Source organism: Theobroma cacao, chromosome 4, assembly GCF_000208745.1.
Source record: "Theobroma cacao cultivar B97-61/B2 chromosome 4, Criollo_cocoa_genome_V2, whole genome shotgun sequence".
Taxonomy (NCBI): Eukaryota; Viridiplantae; Streptophyta; class Magnoliopsida; order Malvales; family Malvaceae; genus Theobroma; species Theobroma cacao.
The window spans coordinates 17,079,834-17,103,993 of record NC_030853.1 but is presented as its reverse complement, the minus strand read 5'-3'; positions in this window follow the sequence as shown (position 1 = coordinate 17,103,993).

The following is a 24,160-nucleotide window of genomic DNA, read 5'->3' as shown; positions in this document are numbered from 1 at the left end:
TTATGTAGAGGAGTTTAGCAGATTGAAATAGTATGTTGATGAGCTATTAGAGAGAAATAAAGGGTCAATAATTAAAATAAACGCGGAGAGGTCTGCACCAGATGAGGCAGCAATTTTCCACATAATGTATATTTGTTTTGGGCCATTGAAGAATAATTTTTTAAAAGGTTGCAGACGTATATTTGGATTGGATGGTTGTTTCTTGAAGGGGTTAGTGAAAGGACAACTTTTGGTTGCTGTGGGCTGAGATGGGAACAACCAAATGTTCCCTCTTGCATGGGTAGTGGTTAGTGGTGTCGAGCACAAAGACAATTGGAAATGGTTTTTATAGCTCTTATGTGCTGATCTGGGCATCGAAGATGGAATAGGATGGACCATCATCAACGACATGCAAAGGTATTTTGTTTTAATAAAATAGTAAATAAGACTATTAAATGTTATGTACAGTATGTATGTTGTGTATCTTTTGTATGAATTGAGTGTTTAGCTTTTACATTAAAATAAATAAACACATGTTGCAAATTATGTCAGTATTCTTTTCCACCATGAAGATCATAAATTTCAGCTCCTAAACTCATGCATAGGTTGCCATCTGTGCATGAACTTTCAGAACAGTAGGCTCATTGTCCACAATTAAGCTTTAATGTATATATTCTCATTATGTACCATATTTATTTTTTGTTGTAGGGTCTTTTAAGTGCTATCAGTGAGCTTCTTCCCTTCGTTGAACAACGAATGTGTGCACGACACATCTACGTGAAATGGGAGAAGGAGTTCAGAGATAAAGACTTAAAGTTCCAATTTTGGCAATGTGTTAGATCCCCAAACTAGACAGAGTTCAAGAAGCAAATGGAACTTCTATGTGCCCTAAATGAGGTTGCAAGGTTGCATACAATCACTTGATTCAAAACTGGGATGCCGTGCATTAGTGTCAAGCATTCTTCTCTGATTTCTCTGAGTGCGATGTTATTGAGAACAATATGTGTGAGACCTTTAATGGAGTACTTATAGGAGCAAAAGGTAAACCAGTCATCAGCATGCTTGAGGATATTAGACTTTATGTCATAAGGCGATTGGTTCAGAACAGGGAATACGGCATGAAGTGGAGTACTAAGTATGGCCCTCGGACACTAACGAAATTCGAGAAGTCTATGGGGCTGGTAGCAAAATGGGAAGTGGATTCAAATGGTGCTCATTTGTATGAAGTATTTTGAGAAAATCCTGAAAAGCTAGTAAGAGAAACTTACATGATGTCTTTGCAGCATTGGACATGTACTTGCCAAGCTTGGGACATCAGTGGAGTGCCATGCGAGCATGCCATCAGCACTATTTATTATGAGGGATAGAACCTTACAAAGTATTTAGTAAATTGTTTTAAAAAGACTGAATACCTTAAGTCTTATGAACAACTGTTTCGTCTTGTCAGGGGCCCAATGTTCTGGCCTAAAGGAAATGTGGAGGTTGTCTACCCTCCACATCTCTAGAGATCTGTTGGACGATCGAAGAAGGAGAGGAGAAGAGAAGAATGTGAAGGGCCAAAGAAAAAGATGTCAAAGGTGGGAAGGATAATGAAATGCACGATTTGCTGACAAGAAGGACACAATAGGTCAAATTGTCCAATGCAACATGTAAGTGTAATCTATTATGTATCTTATGGCTTGATTTGGTTATTATTTATTGGGTAAGTTCTTGACTTTGTTTAAATTTTGATGTCTAGGGTCAAACAAGTGCAAAAAAAATCAAATTCAAAAGAGGAAATCTGAAGTTGCTAGTGGATCGACTGAAGATGCTACTCGTGAACCAAGTGAAGCTGCTACTACTGTACCAACTAAAGTTGCTGCTGCTGCACCAAGTGAAGCTATTGCTGGTGCAAGTGTAGTTCAGACTAGTTCAACTAAAAGCGCTGCTAGGTCCACTGCATCAAAGGTTGTCAAGAAGAGGAAAAAATGAGGGAAAATAGTAAATGAGGGCTATTAAGAAGGTGCTATTTATGGTAGTGATTTCCCTTATTTTTGGGTACAGCAGATTGGTTTGATAAAATCTTTTTCTTTTTTGTACTGCAACATGGGCTTGAAAATGTTAGAAAGATTATATGGCTAAATTTGAATAATGGTTCCTATTGGTTTTCATTTTGTTGATGTTCACATTTTCTTAAGGTTGATTTACATTTTTTTTGTCTCCACCAATCTTGTATAATTTAGGGTGTACATGGGTGTTGATTGTTTTATAAAAAGACATGTGTTTGATTTTTATATTTGATGATTTGAGCTAAAAGTCTAACCATCTTATTGTAGACTTCAAATAGCATTCTAATATTCGCTTAAAGGAATTTAGGTTTTTTAACTTTTGAAAAACACACTTAAAAATCTGAGAAGTTGGTTACTTATATTTTCATCCTCACACATTGAAATTTCTTTCAAGTTAGTCCTTGAGCTGAATTTTTTTTCCATTTTAGTCCTTACTTTTTCATTGGCGGGAAAATTTGTAATTAATTTGGAGGACCAAATTGAACTAAATGGAAGAGTACGGGGACTACCCCAGTCTTGTCAACATTTTATCAGCCACATGTTGTAATTGGTAGATGTCGATGACATCTTATGGTGACACGCTAAGTGAAAACAAATTTATCGCGTGACACACTGACTTGTCCAATATTGTAAGGTAACACACCACGCCCCAATTGTCATGTGTCGATGACACCTTTTGGTGACACGCTGAGTCTTAGCAAATTTATGGCATCACACTCTGAGTGTAAGCTGATTTATGGCATGACACGTTGAGTGGTAGCAGATTTATGGCATGCTACAATGAGTGGTAGCATATTTATGGCATGACACGATGAGTGGTAGCAGATTTATTACGTGACACGCTAAGTGGTAGCAAATTTATGGCGTGACACACTGAATCGTAGCAGATTTATGGTGTGACATGCTGAGTGGTAGCAGATTTATGGCGTGACACGCTGAGTCCTAGCAGATATATGGCGTGACACGCTGTGTGGTAGCAGATTGAAGGCGTCACACGCTGAGTGCTTGTAGATTTATGGCATGACATGCTGAGTGGTTGCAGATTTATGGCATGACACGCTGACTTGTTGGAGTATTTTTGGTTGACATGCCACGCCCCAATTTTTATATGTCCATGACATCTTCTGGTGACACACTGAGTGCAAGTAGATTTATAGGGTAACAAGCTGACTTCTTTCAGTATTTTGGGGTGACACGCCATGCTCGAATGGGATGATACGTCACATGGTTACAGTATTATTTCTGAAAGGGAAATAACCTTATGAGAATGGCTATTTCTCATAATTTCCTCTTAATTTAATTTAACTCAGCTTCTGATCATTAAAGTACTGTGTCTGAATTGTAAAATTCTAGTATAAGATATACGTGTTGGTCCCAATAAAATGTGCTAGAGGGGGGTGAATAGCATAATTTTGCTCTTTCAAATATTGTCTCGAAGTCTAAATAAGAGCTAGACAAATGAAAGAAAGAAAATGAAACAAAAACAGAGTAAAGATAAAGTAGAATTTAAGTGGTTCAGTCCAAGACCTACATCCACTACCTTGATTATCCAACCAAGGATTTTTCCAACAAATGCACTATAAACCGATGAAATTCACAAGCTTTCTCCAAGCTTTACAATTGCTTTTACAAGGCTCAACCAAAACCTTTTACATTAGTTTTTCACGGGCTAAACTAAAACCCAACACTTAACTTTTCAAGGCTAAGTTAGAACTTTAACACATTCAAACAATCCTAGCTTGAAACAACCACTTAGAGTGACTCCTTCACTCTAAGAATACAAGAAGAGAAGTAAAAAAAAGTACTTATGATCACAAGTTGATCTAAATGGTATAAGGTTGAGTGCAAAATACAAATACAAAGGAAGGGCGTTTAAGTGCCGCAAGATGCAGAAGAAATTTTTTAATTTTTCAACTCTTTTTGACTCAAATATCTTCAACTCTTCCAAAAACTTGTTTCTAACTGTTGGAAGACCCTTTTATACTTGGAGAAACATCTCTAATGGGAGTTTGATAGTTTTCTAGCCGTTGGAGATAGTTGGGAATCGGTTCTAGCCGTTACTCTGTCTTTTAGTGCAGATTTCAAACTTGCAGGTAAATGCTCTTAGTCGACTAACCGATATCTTAGTCAACTAAGTCGTCTCTATTTTTTACTCCCTCTATTTGGCAGTTCTGGCAGTGTGCACTTAGTCAACTAACCCACTTCTTGGTCGACTAAGTTGATTCTATCTTGAAGTCTAGATTTTGGCAGTAGCTTCTTAGTCAACTAACTTACATCTCGGTCAACTAAGTTAGTTCTGTTTCTCAATATTCTTCAGCCTGCCATTTCTCCAATTTAAATTTTAGTCAACCAACATTCTTCATTATTTGACCAAAGACTTTTCTTTTTATTAATCAATCGTTTTTCTTCATTTTCATGATCTTTGATATACACATTTGAAAGGTTAATTTATTATTTCCATATGATTTTTTGTTCTGCACACTTAGGTAGAAATGTTAGACATAAATGAAATGGGAATGTTTTATTATCATCAAAAACTAATGGAGCCAACAATCTCCCCCTTTTTGATGATGACAAAACATTCCTTGATTAACAGCACAATGTCCTTTAATTTCTTTTTAATTTCTGCAAAAAATGAGGATTGCTCCCCCTAAGTGAGTGCTCTCCCTTAATGTGTGCATATTTTACTTATTCATTCCAGCAAAATTTATTCACATTGTGTAGATACATCTAGAGTATATATGTGCAAAAATATAGGGTGAGTTACAGCAAATGGATGTTGACAGATTTTCATCAAAATCTTGCAGTGTCTGTCAACAGCTATCAGATTTTGTCTATGTCATTCATCATTCAACTGATATACTATACACAGCATCCATATCCATCCACAAACATAATTTATAGTAAATATCAGTAATCAGTATGCAAATCTCAACATCAGTGCAGTGATAGACTTTTATCAACAGTAGTTAAAATGTCATAAATAGCAGAATATCAACAAAGATTCAATTATCAGTAGCAACACACTATAAACATATCAGCCAAATACCATAAACATATAAAAATATAAACAACAAGATTAAAGTTAAATGTTCAATTTGCCATCATGGCACAAACAACAGATAAACAACAAAAAAGTTTATATTCCCAAATTGCCCTTGGTTCATTTCTGCTTCTTTCCTTTCCTAAGTTCCTGGTTCCTCCACCTTAACATTTTTTTTAATTAATTTCTTGGTTCCTTTTCCACCTAAGGTTCTGCCATACTCCCCCTTTTTGTCAGCATCAAATCAAGGGGTTTCTAGTCATTTAAGGTATTAGAGGGTGTGGATTTAGTGCCATAAAAAGGATTCAAAGGAAAAAGAGAAGGTTCTCGTAGAGGTGATGATTTTTTAGGGAAAGGTTTTAGTGAGGATTTTTCAGAGACATTGACTGGATTTTAAGAAGAAGATACTAGAGCTGGCTTGGATTTCACTGCCAGTCTGGTGGACTTTCTTCTCTTGAGAAATGTTATTTTTGTTGCCATTGTTTTCTTTCCTTTGCTAGGTGATTTTGTCTCTGGCTGTGGTGCTGCTATAACTTTTTGTTTTCCATTTTCAGATTTGGCCTTCATTCTAGGAGCTGGTGCAGATGCTGCTTGTTGAGCTTTTCCTTTAACTGCTTCTTTCTCAACTTGTTCCTCCCTAACCATTTGGTGAAAGACATCCATAATGGATACCTCTTTTAAGTTTGGAGGGAAGGGCTACTGTTTCTCATGTTTTGAAGAAGCAATTTTATCTAGGGAGCCTAGTACTTCTGTTCCTTGGTTTGACTTGTTCTTACTTTGGTGTTTAGATGATGGAGCCTTAGCTAGTTGATTAACACCAAGAAGTGAGCCCTCTGTCTAAAGGACAAGACTAGCAGCTCTATAAGTTGAGCCTTCAGCTTGAACACCATGACTTGCTTCATGAGGAACAGATCCTTCTACTTGCAAAGCTAAATCCTCAACACCTTGCTGTGCTGGTGCAACACTTGGTGTTTTAAAAGAATCTGTAGTAGCAGGTTTTGATGGCTTTTCTTTCCCCTTCAATTGATTTTCCAATGCAGTAACTTTCTCTTCAATTCTCTGCAATCTAGCTCCTTGAACAATGAGCTTTCCATCTATCCTCATCAATAGATTGAAGATCATTTCACTAGAGATTTATGAGGATGCTGCCTCTGACTGAGCTGGGAGTGAAGGTTCTCTTCCAGGAGTTACTTTAGGAGTTTTAACATATTTTTCTCCTTCAAGTTTGTATCCCATCTTAGATAAACTCCCGAGGTAGATAAATTAATCTCTACTATTTACCTGATCCATTGCATATCTTAAACTCTAAATCCCATTTTTCTAGACCAGTGCAGTAATGATATTCCCATATGGCAAATTAATCTTTTCTAATCTACAGGCTCCTTTCATTCTCTCAATAATAAATCTTCCTAAGTTCAGTGGACTCCCATTGAAGGCATGTTCCATTAGCCAAAGTTCTTACAGACTAATATAACTAAAGCTTTTCCCTCTTCCATGAACATTAGCAGCAATGAAATAATGTAATATTTGAATTTGTGAACTAGTGATCAAACCAACATTACTTTCCAATAATCACTTCCCACAAGGATGAGGGATCATAGTTTTCTAGGAATTCAAACTCACCCTCTTCACATTCAATTTTAAGTAAACCACCCAAATCAATAGCAGTCATAATAAATTCTTTCCCATTTAAAAATACATTTAGGCCATCCTCAAGATAATCATTCGGCTCCTTTAATTCATCCTTCTCAACTGCTATAATAGAATAAAATTCTTTAACCAAACTTGCACTATAAGCTCAATTCTTAAAAGTACTGAAATATTTCAATTTCATCTCCTCAAAATAGTTTGATAAAACTGCTTTAAATTCAAGCATTTTATTAAAACTATTTCAGTCGATAAATTTCCCACAAGTGATTGGTGCATTTTCAATTTTCTGGAACCTATCCTTATGAATTTTGTTTCTAAATTTGGAGGACAGAGATTTACCTTTCTTCGATGTTTTTCCCTTTTCTTTCTTCTTCTTTGTTTTCTATTCTTTTTCCTTTTGTGACTTTCCAAATTTACCACTCTTTGATGCAAACTTGATTTTCTGTTTCTTCTTTAGCGTTTCTACTTCTAACCCTTTTACCAGTGGCCTTTTTCCTTTCTTCTTTTCAATGATTTCCCCACTCTAAGAGGTCTTTGCCATTTCGATTCTGAAGATTTCTTACTGGGGCTCGAGGGTTTTAGTTTTGGGTGAGTCGGTTTCAGAGGTGAAAATGTAGAGAGACTGAGTTTTAGTTTCAAATATTTAGTTTTAGGGGAGAGAAAATGTAAAGAAATAGGAAGTTGTCAACAGTTTTAATTTCACTTGGAAAATCGTCTGCCTCCCCCTTAATAATTGCCTTATTTTATTTGTTTAAAATTTCAAAAATTCCCTCTAGAATTTTGGTTATTCACTTAGCCAGTTTTTCTTCTTTCTTTACTGCCAGATAAGCAGTTTCTTTCTATTATTTTTTTCCTCCTGCCCTCATTTTAACTGAGTCTTATTATTTAATACTAACAGAACACTCTTAGTTGACTAAGATTCACCTTAGTCGACTAAATGCATTCTGTTTTAAGTGCATGAACCAAAAGTTTTCTCACAACTCCTACAGATTAATCATTCCTAAATTCCTTCTAATTTCATAGAATCTATCTTCATTTAGTGGTTTGGTAAAAATATCTACTAATTGATGCAAAGTATGTACAAATTCAATCTTGATATCACCTTTTACCACATGGTCTCTAACAAAATGGTGTCTAATTTCAATGTGTTTTGTCTTAGAATGCTGCACAAGGTTCTTTGAAATATTAATTGTACTTGTATTATCACAGTATATTGGTATGTTATGCATTGATAACCCATAGTCCTTTAGCTGTTGTTTAATCCATAATATTTGGGCATAGCAACTACCTAGTGATACATACTCTGCTTCTGTTGTAGATAAAGCCACTGAATTTTGCTTTTTGCTGGACCATGACACTAGCATACTACCTATAAATGAGCATGTTCCACTAGTACTTTTCCTATCAGTTTTGCTGACAGCAAAATCAGCATCCGAATATCCAACTAAGCTAAGAGTTGATTCTCTTGAATACCATATGCCTAAGGTTTGAGTTTCTAATAGGTATCTAAAATTTCTTTTAACAGCTGTTAAGTGTGATTCTTTAGGTTATGACTGAAATCTAGCACACAAACACACATTAAACTGAATATCTAGTCTGTTTACTGTTAAGTAAAGTAGTGAACCAATCATACCTCTATATAGCTTTTGATCTAGATCTTTTCTTTTTTCATCTCGATCTAGTCTTGTGGATGGACTCATTGGTGTGGAGATTGGCTTCAGCTTTAGCATATCGAACTTTTTGAGCATATCTTGAGTGTATCTTTCTTGGTTGATGAAGATTCCTTCCTCATTTTGCTTAATTTGAAGACCAAGAAAGTACTTCAACTCTCTCATCATGCTCATCTCAAATTCACCCTGCATTTCCTTGGCAAAGTTCTTGCATAAAGCCTCATTAATTGCACCAAATACAATGTCATCCACATATATTTGTACAATAATTAAATCATTTAAGTATCTTTTAATGAACAATGTAGTATCAATGTTGCCTCTAACATAATCTTTCTCAACTAGAAATTTTGAAAGCCTTTCATACCAAGCTCTAGGAGCTTGTTTCAATCATACAAGGCTTTATGGAGTTTAAAAACATGATCAGGTTTTTCAACATCTTCAGAACCTGGTGGTTGTTCAACATACCCTTCCTCTTGAATGATTCCATTTAAAAATGCACTTTTTACATCCATTTGGTACAATTTGAAACTCATGAAGCATACAAAAGCTAGCAACAACTTTATGGCTTCAATCCTAGCAACGGGTGCAAAGGTTTCATCATAGTCTATTCCTTCTTCTTGGTTGTATCCTTGGGCTACTAACCTAGCTTTATTTCTAACTACATTTCCTTGCTTATCTATTTTATTTCTAAACACCCATTTTGTGCCAACAATAGGGTGATTTGAAGGTCTAGGTACTAATGACCATACATAATTTCTTTTGAATTGGTCAAGTTCCTCTTGCATGGCCATCATCCAACTTTCCTCATTTTCAACTTCTTCAAAATTTTTAGGTTCAATTTGTGATATGAAGGGTAAAAACTTACAAGTTTCTCTTGTTGCTCTCTTAGTTCTAACTCCTTGAGAAATGTCACCTATGATTTGATCTTGTGGATGGTCTCTTCCAAATCTCCAAGTCCTTGGAAAGTCATTATGCTCATTTTCTGTTCTTTGCAAGTTTTCCAGAGATGGAATTTCATTTTCTCTTCTAGGTGAAATTTCTTCATTATTCTTATTGTTCTCTAGGCTCATTTCTTCCATTTGTTTTTCTAAGATTTCTACATCATCATCATCAACATGAATTTCCTTTTGTAAAGCATTTGACTCATCAAAAACTATATGAATTAATTCTTCAACGGTTAAAGTCCTTTTGTTAAAAATCCTATAAGCTTTTGAGTTTAATGCATATCCTAAAAATATTACTTCATCACTTTTTGCATCAAACTTTCGTAAGGGTTGTTTTCCATTATTCAATACAAAACATTTATTGCCAAAACTCCTAAGATGAGAAATGTTTGGTTTCCTACCCTTGTAAAGTTCATATGGTGTCTTAGATATCATGGGTCTTATTGAGACTCTATTAAGTATATAAGCTATTGTGTTCACTACCTCAGCCCAAAAATATTTTGGTAGGTTATTCTCATATAGTATAGTCCTAGCCATTTCCTTTAAGGTTCGGTTTTTCCTCTCTACAACTCCATTTTGCTAGGGTGTTCTAGGTGTAGAGAAATTGTGATCTAATCCTTTTTCATTGCAAAATTTTTCAAATTCATCACTTTCAAATTCTCCTCCATGATCACTCCTTATACTAACTATGGCTAGTCTTTTTTTCATTCTCTACTCTCCTACAATGACTTATAAATGCTGATAGAGCATCATTCTTATGAGCAAGAAAATAAACCCAAGTGTACCTAGAATAGTCATCAACTATTACAAAGCCATAGGATTTTCCTCCTATACTAGTTATGCTTATTAGACCAAATAGATCAATATGTAACAATTCAAGAGGTCTAGATGTTGATACAACTTTCTTAGCTTTAAAGGATATTCTAACTTGTTTTCCTAGTTGGCAAGCATCGCATATTTTCTCACTTTCAAATTTTAAATCTGGCAGCCCAACAACTAAGTTCTTTCTAATCAATTTTGACATAGTATGCAAGCTTACATGTCCTAATCTCCTATGCCATAACCAACTGTCATTTTCAGCATTTGCAATAAGACATATTTCACTATTTATTTCAAGATCCTCAAGAAAAACAACATACATATTCTTCAATCTTTTTCCTTTAAATGAGACTTTGTTTGTACCTATGTCTATTACTTCACGCTTATTTGAATCAAAACATACTTTGAATCCTTTGTCACATAATTGACTAATACTCAATAAATTATGCTTTAAACCCTTCACTAACAACACATGACTAATTTGAGTTTGGGAGTTCTTACCAACCGTACCTATCCCATGAATTTTACCTTTTGAATCATCACCAAAGGATACAGTACCTCCCTTTCTTTTGTCCAATTGAGCAAATAACATTTCATCTCCTGTCATGTGTCGTGAGTAGCCACTGTCCATGTACCAAGGCTACTTCTTCTTGAGTTGAGCTCTTGAACATGTCTCTTTTAAGTGTAGCTCAACCTACAAAACAAAATTTCAATTTTTCTTTATAGGTACCCATACTTTGATGGGTCTTTGAGAGTTAGTTGCAAAATAAGATCCTTTAGGGACCCAAATTTTTCTAACTTTCTATGTGTTTCTTCATCTATAGCAATCATAGGATAAATGTTCAGTTCTACCACATACAAAGCATTTAAAGGAGAAATTATTAGCATTTCTTATGAAATTTGTGCTCTTTTTTTATGATTCTTTTCTTAAATTCTTAAGAGCAGTATTTTTAGCAACTGCAGCTTGTAAAGCATCTATTCTGTTTTTCAACTCTAATTGTAGATTTTCAAAATCTGTTTTTGAATGTTCTAATTCAATTTGTAGAAAATTTCTTTGCTAAAAAACAGAGTTGAAATCATGTCTTATCTTTTCCAAATCATTTTTAAGAGATGCAGCTTTTCTTTTCGAAGTTTTATATTTTAATGCAACCTTTTCAAACTCATCATAGAGACATTCATATTCATCTTGCAACTCATCAATTGAAATATCATAAGAAGCAGAAGACACCTTTGATTCATCATCTCTGGCCATCAAGCACAAGTTTGTTCTTTCTTCCATTTTCTCATTTAATAAATCTTCAAATTTTATTATCATGTCTAAATTTCCTTTTTCCAAAAAATCAATTTGCTCTTGGTAAGCTTTAAAATCCTTTTCCAAATTTTCATTTTCTTTTTCCAAGTCAATTTTTTGTTTTCATCAAAAATTCAGTTTCAACATTGAGTGTGGAAATGATTTTCTTTTTCTTTATATTCATTTTCTCAAACTCAAAAGCTAAATCCTCAAAAACATCATGTAATTCATCAAAAGCACATGAATTAAGTTCACATGAATTAAGTTCACATGATGAAGAAGTTACCTTTAACTCTTCAAGAGCCATGAAGCATAATTCAATTCGATTTGAGGGTACTTCTTCACTTGATTCCTTGTCTCCATTTGTCATGTTACTTATTGAGCATTGATTTCCACAATAGTTGTCTTTCAATTCCTTTTCCNTTAAGTTCACATGATGAAGAAGTTACCTTTAACTCTTCAAGAGCCATGAAGCATAATTCAATTCGATTTGAGGGTACTTCTTCACTTGATTCCTTGTCTCCATTTGTCATGTTACTTATTGAGCATTGATTTCCACAATAGTTGTCTTTCAATTCCTTTTCCATATTTGTTTCTCTATATAACTCTTCTAATTTTTGCCAAATTTCTTTGGCTTTTTTACACATGAACACTTTATCATATTCTCTATAATTAAGTGCACAAATGAAAGTATGCATGGCCTTAGAATTGATTTGTACTCTCCTTATTTCAAATTCTATCCACTTACTTCTATGTTTGGGAGTTTTCTAACCATTTACCGAATTTGTAACCATTCAAATGAAAAGACCATCGGTAATGACATCCCATATCTCATAGTCATAAGCTCTAACATCAATGGACATTCTAGTACTCCAATAATAATAGTTTGATCCATTAAATAAAGGAGGCATATTTATGCATTGACCCTCAGCATCAACAAAATTTTCTAAAGCCATTTGGATCTACCCTAAGGGTGTTAGACTTTAAGAACATGGAACCTGGCTCTGATATCACTTGTTGGTCCCAATAATATGTGCTAGAGGGGGGTGAATAGCACAATTTTGCTCTTTCAAATATTGTCTCAAAGTCTAGATAAAGGCGAGACAAATGAAGGAAAGAAAATGAAACAAAAACAGGGTAAAAATGACAGCAGAATTTAGAGTGGTCCGATCCAAGACTTACATCCACTACCTTGATTATCCACCCAAGGATTTTCCCAATAAATCCACTATGAACTAGTGAAATTCACAAGCTTTCACCAAGCTTTACAATGGCTTTTACAAGGTTCAGCCAAAACCTTTTACACTAGTTTTTCACGGGCTAAACTAAAACCCAACACCTAACTTTTCAAGGCTAAGTTAGAACCTTAACACATTCAAGCAATCCTAGCTTGAAACAACCACTTAGAGTGACTCCCTCACTCTAAGAATACAAGAAGAGAAGTAAAAGAAAGTACCTATGATCACAAGTTGATCTAAATGGTACAAGGTTGAGTGCAGAATACAAATACAAAGGATGGGCGTTTAAGTGCAGCAAGATGCAAAAGAAATTTTTTGGTTTTTCAGCTCTTTTTGACTCAAATCTCTTCAACTCTTCCAAAAACCTGTTTCTAACTATTGGAAGACCCTTTTATACTTGGAGAAACATCTCTAATGGGAGTTTGACAATTTCTAGCCGTTGGAGACAGTTGGGAGTCTATTCTAGCCGTTACTCTATCTTTTAGTGCAAATTTCAAACTTACAGGTAAAATGCTCTTAGTCGACTAATCGATATCTTAGTCGACTAAGTCGTCTCTATTTTCTACTCCCTATATCTGGCAGTTCTGGCAGTGTGCACTTAGTCGACTAACCCACTTCTTGGTCGACTAAGTTGGTTCTGTCTTAAAGTCTAGATTTTGGTAGTAGCTTTTTAGTCGACTAACTCACATCTTCATTGACTAAGTTGGTTCTGTTACTCAATATTCTTCTGCTCACTATTTCTCCAATTTAAATTTTAGTCAACCAACATTCTTCATTATTTGACCAAAGACCTTTCTTTTTATTGATCAATCGTTTTTCTTCATTTTCATGATTTTTGATATTCACATTTGAAAGGTTAATTTATTATTTCCATATGATTTTTTGTCCTACACACTTAGGTAGAAATGTTAGACACAAATGAAATGGGAATGTTTTATTATCATCAAAAACAAATGAAGCCAACAATACAAATATTATTAAAATTAATTATATCTACAAAAAAGTCTACATACAACTCTTGGTGTAGCAGTTTAGGGTTTGCTCTCTAAACTGTTGCTAAAAATTTCCAGAGCATATTGGCGACGCATATTAGCAATCATATTCTGCTTAACTCTGGTCGATTTCGATTTCAAAATGTCATCAATGTACCCTATGGTGAACTTACCGCAACTGACACTATCATTCTGACGATGCACTTTAGCTTTTGGCAAATGAATTTCCAATGGCATCGGCATCGAATCTCATGTCTTCCGGTGCATTTTGTTGAAATAACCGATTTTGTGGCAGATGATTGGCATCATTGTCATAAGAGGTGTCATCTGAGACACACGCACTCAGTTATCCTTAGCATCCGAAGTTCTTGCAGAATCCACCACCTTGATCGTCCGCCTCACCAAGTCAATCTTCGCAACCACACAATGGCCACCCACATTGCATAGTGTGAGGTTAAAATTGACATTTTCTCATTTTTTACCATAGGTCGGCCTCTCACCCTCCACATACGCCCGCAACTCATCTAGAATTTTCATCGTGGATCGGCCATCTTCAATTGGAAATACGGTGTAAAGCATATAAATGGTGTCTTGTCAAACATTTATACATTAACTTACACTTTAAACCCCAAAAACTTTAGTATTTTCAGAATTGAAAAATTTATAGATAAACTTACGAAGAATATCATATCAATCATGCAAGCTTAGGGGTTGTACAGCTTGGACTTTGCCCCTATCATTCGCTTACAGAGTACGTTGAGGCATGGGTCAATTTGTTCACTTGCCATTTCCTCTTTGGGATCCTCTAATGTTGTGAAAAAGTCAACCCCTTGATCTCATAAGATCCCTACGTTATGCCTGCACATTAACAAAATGAATTTCAAAAGGCTTGGTGGATTAATGTTTCATTCAAAAACAATACGTGCAATGTTATTTATGAGGTTACCTCACACACTCATCTTTTTTAAAAGCTTCGTAGCTTTCCACTATTGAGTTCTTAACATCCCGACAGCTCATTGACGGGTCGATGTACGTGCTTGCCATGTATTTGCTGGCCATTTTGACCTGTGCCTGTTCAGTTGGGTTTGAAATCACTATTTCACGATGATGGACATCAGACAATTCCGATGAAGACACCCATGATGTGCTGCCTTCAGGAATGCTATGAGGAAGATGGTCCCCTTTAACCTAAACTGATGCAAGGTTCCTATCCCCTCCTACTGTTGCCTCGACTACTGCATCGGCCTTAGGAAGATGGTCCCTTTCAACCTCAACTGAGTGAAAGTCCCTCTCCCCTCTCGTAAATGCATCGATAATCGAATCGACCTCAAGAACATGGTCTCCTTCAGCAGCATCTGATTGAAGGGTCACATCCCCAGCCACAGCATCATCAATAACATCATCAACATGAGTTATATTCTATCCATCAACAGCAACAATGTCATCGTGAATGTCAACAACAGGTTCATCATTTTACCCATCATCAGCATCATCATGGTCGTCACCATCATCGTGCGATGAAGCATTGCCTTCCAGAACGAGACAAATGGAAAAATATGTTAGATCATAAAATACTACAAACCATAAATCGAGAATAAAAAATAGGACTACACCTATTAAACGTAAACCACCAAAGTACGAGCAAAGATAAAATAACGTACTTGTGATTTCAAGCCGTCTAGAATCTGAGCAACGATACGGTCCTTAAGCATTTACATTGTGAGAGTCAATGACTAAATTGAAGCCTTCAACTCCAACATATCTTTTTGATACCTGTGCATGACCCGTCAAAGCTGATGTTCCGTGACTACTTCGTCATTGACTCTTGTCGAATGGGTCAACTATAGTAACATATATTACTGTGTTATTCAAAAATCATATATGGAATTATTGAACATTAATTGCTAGAACTTTAATATCCTTACCAACGGCTCGTTAGTATTGTGCGGTTGAGCCAGACCGATCGATTGTTGAGGACTTGTCGTCTCCTCTATCAACTGCAATAATAGAAATTACTATATTACTCGATAAACATATGTGAAAATATTGAACAAAAATCGTTAGAACCTATCTTACCGATGGCTCATTAGCTTTGTACATCTAAAGAGGACCTCTCGGTGGTTATGGAGCTACCGTCGCATGGTCAAACTGCAAACACAGATATGTTATTTGATAATCATATATGGAATTATTGAACACAAACCATTAGAACCATTCTTACCAGCTGTTCACTACCATTGCCATGGTTATTCTCTTCCTCCATCAACTCAAGGCCAGACAGCTCATCGATTAAAGAAGCGATGGTGCGCCTTTACTTCGTGCCACCAGTGGCTCTTATCTTCTTTAAGTTTCTCCTATTTTCCCTCACACCTAAGCCCCACTCCACCTGATCCTCCATGTGCCTTATTGGCACGTATTAGTGGCCCTCAGATAATGGGACATCAATGTTCACAAAATACTCCCAACTGGCCTCATCCGAAGTGGCTCTAATGTCTCGAATGCCCACAACTGCAAAAAAGGTATTTTGATTAAATTTTAGAGAAAATTACTATACAAATCCACAGCAAAAATTAGTAGCGGTTCACTCACATGCTCAGATGACTCCAACTTTTCAACTGCTTTGTAGAAGTCTTTTGGCTTCTGATTGCATTGCCATCTGCACATTCTTGGGTAAACGTTGTCCTTCTGACTAGAAGGGCAACTATTTTTCGCAAGGCCGAAATTGCCTCCATTGAACATAATTACAAGTTAAATGTAACCAATATTAAACCGTAAATGATAAACAAGTGCAACCATAAATTATTATGTCAAAAGGAAGATTAAAAATGTTTAAAATGTTACATGAGAGTACCTTTATCACCCACGTGAATCCGTAAATGTTGTAGCGTAAATGAGTATCCTTTTACAAGTTTGAGGCAAGCACTTCGAACCCCTTCAAAAGGTAGTCCAAGGTCAGCCTCCAAACATAGTGACCCTATGGGAAGACATTCCAAGCGTCGATGTCCTCCACCAATGAGAAGAGTCAAGGCATCACCTGTCTACGGTAGTCTTTACCAAATAAAATGTTATTCGCGATCAAGATGAGTGCCATCTTGGTCGTGTCTCTTGGTTGCTGAAAGTTACCTGTGCGAAACATATCAAGCAATGCCTGCAGCTTAACACTCTATTGCCCGTTCCAGTATCTCATATGAATTTTGTCCACAACAACCTCGTACGGTAGTATGAACACATCGGGCATTCGATCAAACTTTAATCCGATGATAAGGCAAAACTCCTACTTTAATATGCATGCCTTGCTTTTGCCTATGGCAAACCATAGCTCATGGTCCATTGAATCTGTCTCAGTGATTCGACGAATTATGATGTTATGCAAGAGGCCAACGTAAAAGTAGCCTTGTGGATATACATCTAGTAGCATTCTGAAGCACGTATGCTTCACTGCATTGTACTTCCCTTTTTCTTGGAGAGTTTTGTTGATATAATGCAGTTGCGATCACTTACAGTGGGTGTTAATAGAGACATCGAATGCCCACTTCTCCCTTGGCACAATAAGCAAACTGTCAAGATTCTTATACTGTCTGGACTGCATCTGCAAAATATGGCACACATGCACGAGTGAGTTGACCCATAATGTGCAACAAGGTATACGAAAGAAAGAAATAAATGTTGTTACATGCCACGCATATCAAGTAAAATGTAGTTACACGCCATGCATATCAAGTAAAATGTTGTTACATGCCATGCATTTCAAGTAAAATGTTGTTACACGCCACGCATATCAAGTAAAATGTTGTTACTCACCATGCATATCAAGTCAATTGTTGTTACACGCCATGCATATCAAGTCAAATGTTGTTACACGCCAACGCTAACATGCTAATCACTATAATTATTGTCTCTTTACATGTACTGACCTAAAATACCCATGGCATGTGACATGCCAATCAGTGTAATTATTGACTTGTTACACCAACTGTCCTAAAATAACCAATGTCATGACACGCTAAAAATCCCAAAAAGTAGTTAACCCACTACACGCCATATCACATGTTGTAGTTCGTGTTACACGATATACAGATACGGCCCCCCTACAAAACTTTTGTACAACCATAAAACCGGCAAGAAAATAGTTTCAACATAACAATTGTAAAAAACACAAACATATCAAACACCCCCAGCAAAAAATTAACAAATAGAAGAAAGTTTTAATTTCAAACTAACTGACCTCTTCACTGATAATCGACATTGTTATTGTGGTGTCATTAAGCTTGCAAAGAATGAAGTCAAACACTTTGGTACCTTTGGGAATGAGGAATGAATCAAACTCACTGAGTTCCTTCACACAGACATTTACGAATTCTGAAAAATATTTAATTAAAATGAAATGGCCTTATAATATTCATTTATTCATTTCATTCATTCAGTGGAAGTTCAATCGGGTTCCTCGTTATTTGCTCGCTTTTGTTTTTTTTTTCATATTTTGAACCATGTCGTGTCACATGTTCAAGTCATGCCATGTCACACACTCTAAACCCTGCCATCTCACATATTTCCTCCATGGCGTGTCACAAACTTTAAATCTTGCCGTATCATAGATTCCCTTCATGGCGTGTCACAAATTCTAAACCCTGTCGTGTCACAACCGTGCCACATTCTCACCCTATCATGTCACATATTCCCTCTATGGCGTGTCACAAACTCTAAACCCTGCCATGTCACAGCCATGTCACATATTCCCACCATGTCGTGTCGCACATTCCCAACATGCCTTTTCACAAACTCTAAACCCTATCGTGCCACAGTCGTGTCACATATGGCTTACTGTAGCATGACCATTTCATACTTTGAATTCACATCTTTCTCCTTTCGCTTCATCATCGTATCAGAGATTTCTAATTTCACATTATTTTCGAAGCTTTCACTTCATGACAACTGGTTCTTTGTTCGATTTAATATCAGTCTTCTCGGATTATTTGAATGCCATGTTCGAAATATCTGAAAAACCATGTCATGCAACATTATTTTATTTTGCACAAGTTTCGCAAAAAAAAATGGATGTTTTGCACCAAATTAAATGTTCGCAAATTCTTTGCATATTTATTTTCCCATTTTCAACGTGTTTAAGAGTGCGTGAAATGCCCCATACTTTGATATGGTGATAAATAAAGTTGGTTGGATGCGAATTGAGGTATAATAAGGAACTTTGGGAACCAAACAGACAAGACAAAATTTTTAAAATAAAATAATATTTTGTTAATAAAATAATATTAAAATATCAATATTTAGTCGGATGTCGAAATTAGTCATGAAAAAGAATCATATGGTTGATCCAAGTAAGGGAGAAGATGTCAAGTCTGACTCTATAAAATACTTGTCATGACATACATGTGATGGATAGTATGTTTGCATGCTAGGAGAGTCCCGAAAAATTTACAAAAGTCGGTATTGTACCTAAAGGTACAACAAAGTTGGTTTAAGCCTCGAACTAGATCAAATAGAGATTTAGGGTGAAATTGAAAATTTTACAGTCAAGGAATGACTTAAAATGGTGATTTGGAGTTCGAGAATCAATTTGGAGTCAAACTGAAAATTTCACTATCTAAGGGCAAAATGGTAATTTTGTCACTTGAGAATAAAATTGGAATATTGGAAGAAGTTTTTGATCAAGATTGATCACATTTGACTCATTGGAGTATAATTTGAGGTTGATAAGTGAAAAAGTTGTAATTTCGGTATTTTTGGAGCATATGGGTAAAATGGTAATTTTGCCACCCTAGGGGCACAACAGTAATTTTCCACCACCAGGACACTTGTCCAGCACATGGTCTTCCCTTATCCTCATTTTGACCTTTGACTAATCATGTGGTGGAGATAAAAGGTTTAAAATTTTTAAAGTTTAAAAAATGGACCAATGGAAACATGCCACGTGTCAAGTAAGGATATTTTATTATTTTCTATTAAAATCAGCCCATATTTATCCCATTCTTCTTCTCCATATTCAGCCAAGACAAAAGGAAAGAAAGGAAAAACAAGAACAAAACCTAGGTGGACGATTACAAGAGAAAAACTATGGAAAATCAAGGAAAATAAGTGAAAAAGGTAAGATTTTTCAATTTAAACTTGAAATCTATTTTCCTTAAGCATTTCTCTTTATTTTCCATGGTTAAATTACATGTTTTCATGATGAATTCATGGCTGGTCAAAATGGGTATGGAGAGAGAAAGATGTTGGATTAATTTGATTTTAAGTTATGTTAGTGTTTTTAGTTAGTTTAGCATATTTAGAAACAAAACAACAAGAAAAAAATTCATTTTTCCCCATCACCATCATTGGCCGAATTTTCTAGGGAGGATATTATGGTTGAAATTGATGATATTTCATGATATTTGGGTGATATTTGATGTTTGATGAGGCTAGAAATTAAATGGGAAATTTTGGTGTGAAAATTTGAATTTTTACCTAATGTATAGACATGTGTGATTATTGACCCGGGACTAATAAATTGAATCTCATTCACAGTCACTGAGGTAATTTAGGTACAATTGGAGTGTAGAAAGTGAGAAGAATTGATTTGGAGTTAAATTGGAGATTCTAGCCGATTAGGCCGAGTATAGTGTGACTTAGGTCGAATATCACATTTAAGTGATTAATCAGACATTTTGCATCCCATCGCATGCATTCATTTAGATTTAGAGAGCCTGAAATAGTTTATGATAAATTGACACAATTTATTAAAATTCGAGTCACGTATGATGTATAGGTGGTGAGCCTTCTAACAAAGGTAAAGAGATTGTGCCTGAAGACCGAGAATAAGAGTATATCGAACTCCTAGTACTGTGAATAACCTTATCATCATTTTAATTATCCAAACTATGTTTTAATTCGAATTTGGTGAAATTTTATGAAAATGAGTTAAATGGTAAATTTTACGTTTTATAAACAAAAATGTGTTTAAATGAAAAGATTTTATAAATTGTCTTGAAACGAAATAACGATTTTGAAAATAGAGTAATTGGCTACCACCGGTATGTTGATTGGAAATTGATGGCTTATGTTATATTGTTATTGTGTTGGCATGACTGGCTGGGCTGTGTTTTATGAATTGTATGAATTGTTTTATTTTACCCTTGCAAGTTGGGTAGTAAAATATTAACCCTGTCATGCTATCAAAATTTTATTGTATGGTGGGTCTCGCTTGCTACAGTACGCGGATTCTGTGGACTAGCCTATTAGAGGGGCACGGAATCCGGATATATATATATGTACCACGGTCAGAGAGGCGCGTAAGGTATCTCCTAAGGTATGGACAGAGTTCACGTCATGCCGAACCACCTCGTGATGATGAACTCCGCTAACGTCAAGGAATGGCTGTGTTTTTCAAACTAAAAATATGTTTTACGTATATACAAAATTTTAACAACCTTGGCGGGCTCAAGTGTACGCCTCTGATCAAGGTGTCATCAAGTACTATTTGATGGCATAAGCCAAATGTTTATGGAAGTCATAAGCCTTAATGAGAAATTGAATGAAACATAACCGTTTGCATGGGTTTGGATAAATTTTCAAATTGTGAAATAATTACAAATGATGGGATATTTTAATTGTTTGTTTTTACTCGACTTTAGCTGATTTAAATGATGTTTGTTTACTAACTGGGATTTTATAATCTTACCACCCTCCTTTCCACCCATTTCAGACTCAGAGTAGGTTGTACATTGCTGATTTCATCGAGGGCTTCCATTAGACTTGCGTCCTCCAAACTGTAGGTTCACCATTTTCCTCACTTCTAGTCATTCGTGGGCCCGCTTGATATTGTAAATTAAATTAAATTAATTTAAATGCATTGGTTTACTGTGTCACAGTATGAATGAAATTATTTTACTTTTATGTTACAAAAAGTATTTACATATAACTCTAAAATTACTGTTTATAAGAAATAAAATATTTTATTGAATATTTTGTTTTATCTTCTCATTATATTTAAATAATTATAATTTCATTTTAAATAAAGGTTTTAGGTGCTTTAACTTATTTTTGATTGTGAATTATGCGATTAGTACTTGCTTACTAAATTTTAAACTGGTTTCAAAATTTTTCAATGAAAAATGATCAAAACGCCCCTGTGAGACGAAAACTTTTATTTTATCTGTTTTAAGTTGGAAATAGCTCAAAATCCTTTGGAACATAATATTTGGCAACGGTTACTCACCGGGGGAAATGAGAAACTGATATTAAGCCTTGCGGAGTTTCGGTTGGCATTTCGGGAGATGAATGCCCATCAGGGCACCGCGGCAGTTGTCACGGGCTCGAGGGAAGTTTCAGGTCGTGACAATGCGCATCAACAAAGATGCCTCATTAAGGGCATTTTCATCCCAAAATCTATTCTCCTAGTTTAAAACAGTTAAAATTATTTGGAGGCTTATTTCCAAAAGCACTTTATTTTTAAGGGCTAAAAAAAATTTTTCCCTAAAAGAAATACATACAAAACAGCCTAAATCCAACAATAGATAACCAAGCCTATATATTCCTGGTAAAAAATCTACAACATGTACACAAAACATCAAAACAAAATTAATCAAATACTAGCAGCATACCTTCAACCTTTGACCTCATCCTTAGCACACTGATCTACAAATGTATTAACTTCGCGTAGTTTATGTTGGATGACCATTTGCTAATTTGAGACATAATAAACTCAATAAGCGACAAGTGAGATCTCCCAATCTCCACAGAATGAATGTGAGATTATTTACCTAACTCATGACATTGGTTGAATCATTCTCAATCAACAAATAAGGAGAATGAACACATTTAGAGGCTGCAAAGACAATAAAAATCTCTTTAATGGCTAATAACTCAACAACATAATAGTCCACAATACCAACCATGTTGGAGAAAACCAATTTAACCATGCTACACTTATCTCGAAAGACTCCTCCAATACCTTCTTTTATTGGTTTACCTTTCAAGGATTCATCCATATTCAATTTGAACGTGCCACGAAATGGACTCATCCAAGGAATGGGTGTTTTGCGCCTTTGAGGCTCCAAGGCCATGTTTGGACATTATATGATATCCATGACCAAACAACACGCTTCAAGATATTTGGCCTTATTCCACCAAACCAATCTAAGTTTAATGATATCATAGGTTTGCTCGATATCTCTTAGCTTGTCTTGAAAAACCATTTCGTTGCTTTTTTATTAACAATTAACTAGTGTTGTTAAGACAATTCTTTAAATTTTTCTTTGAAGAAATACTTTTATAAAATTAAAATATAAACAAATATTCACAAGTAATTTTTACATTAAATGAAAAAATATAAACTATATATTTTCTAAACACATTTTTACAACATGTTTAGTTAAGGGAAATGGAATAATCATTCTCTCCCTATTCCTATTACCTAACTATTCTTGCATTTGGTTCATGAGAATGACTATTTTGAAGAATGGTCATTCCTTGATAAACAAGACGTGCCATTATCAAAAGGGGCCTTGGTAATGGCTATTCCATATTTGAGGGAATAGACAAAAAATACTATTGTACAAAATTACCCTTTATCAATTTTAGAAATGTAATTTGTTCATTTTCACATATTCTTTCTCTCTACCCATCTCCCCTTCTCCTTCCCTTTCTCAATTAAACTAAAATTTTAATATAATTTATAAAATTAATATCTTAAATTTTAAAATTAAATTTAAATTTTAATGCATACTATAATAATTAATATTTTAAGTTAAACTTTTATTTTTTAAATATTTTAAAACTAAAAAATAAAATAAAATAATGTTATTAATATTTAATTATAAATTATTAATATTTTAAATGAAATATAAATTATTAACATTTAAGAATAAAATAAAAATAATTATATTAAAATTTTAAATTATAATTTAATAATGTTTTAATAAATTATTAAAAATTAACATTTTAAATTAAAAATCAAATATTATAACAAAAGACATTTTTATCTTTTTATTATTTATTCCTTTATTATTCCAAAGTCACTTTTACCAACTAAATATTGGAATAAGTCAAAATAGCAATTCTTACCCTATTCTATTCCATGAACCAAGCTAAACAATAGTTATTCATATCTTATTCAATTCTTACAAAATAATCATTTTATTCTCTCTCTATTCTATTCTACGAACCAAACATACCCTTAAGGTACAAATACTTTCATGCACTTCAAAGTGTAGACTTGATAAATTTGAATGCAAACATGTTACCAAACATGAATGTAAGCATATAGATATGTAAAGCTATAATGTAATAACTTTGCTAGCTTAATTAAAATTGTACACCCAGTAAGGTAATAGGACAATGTGATTTTTTGAGCTTACAAGTGATAAAGAGGTATTAACTTATTTAATGATTTCTTCTGGTAAAATATAAAGGAGAAAGCCTAAAAGGGATGAAGATTACAATCTAATTAGTAGGAAGAGTAATAAACATTAGTTTAATTACTGATTACTATAAT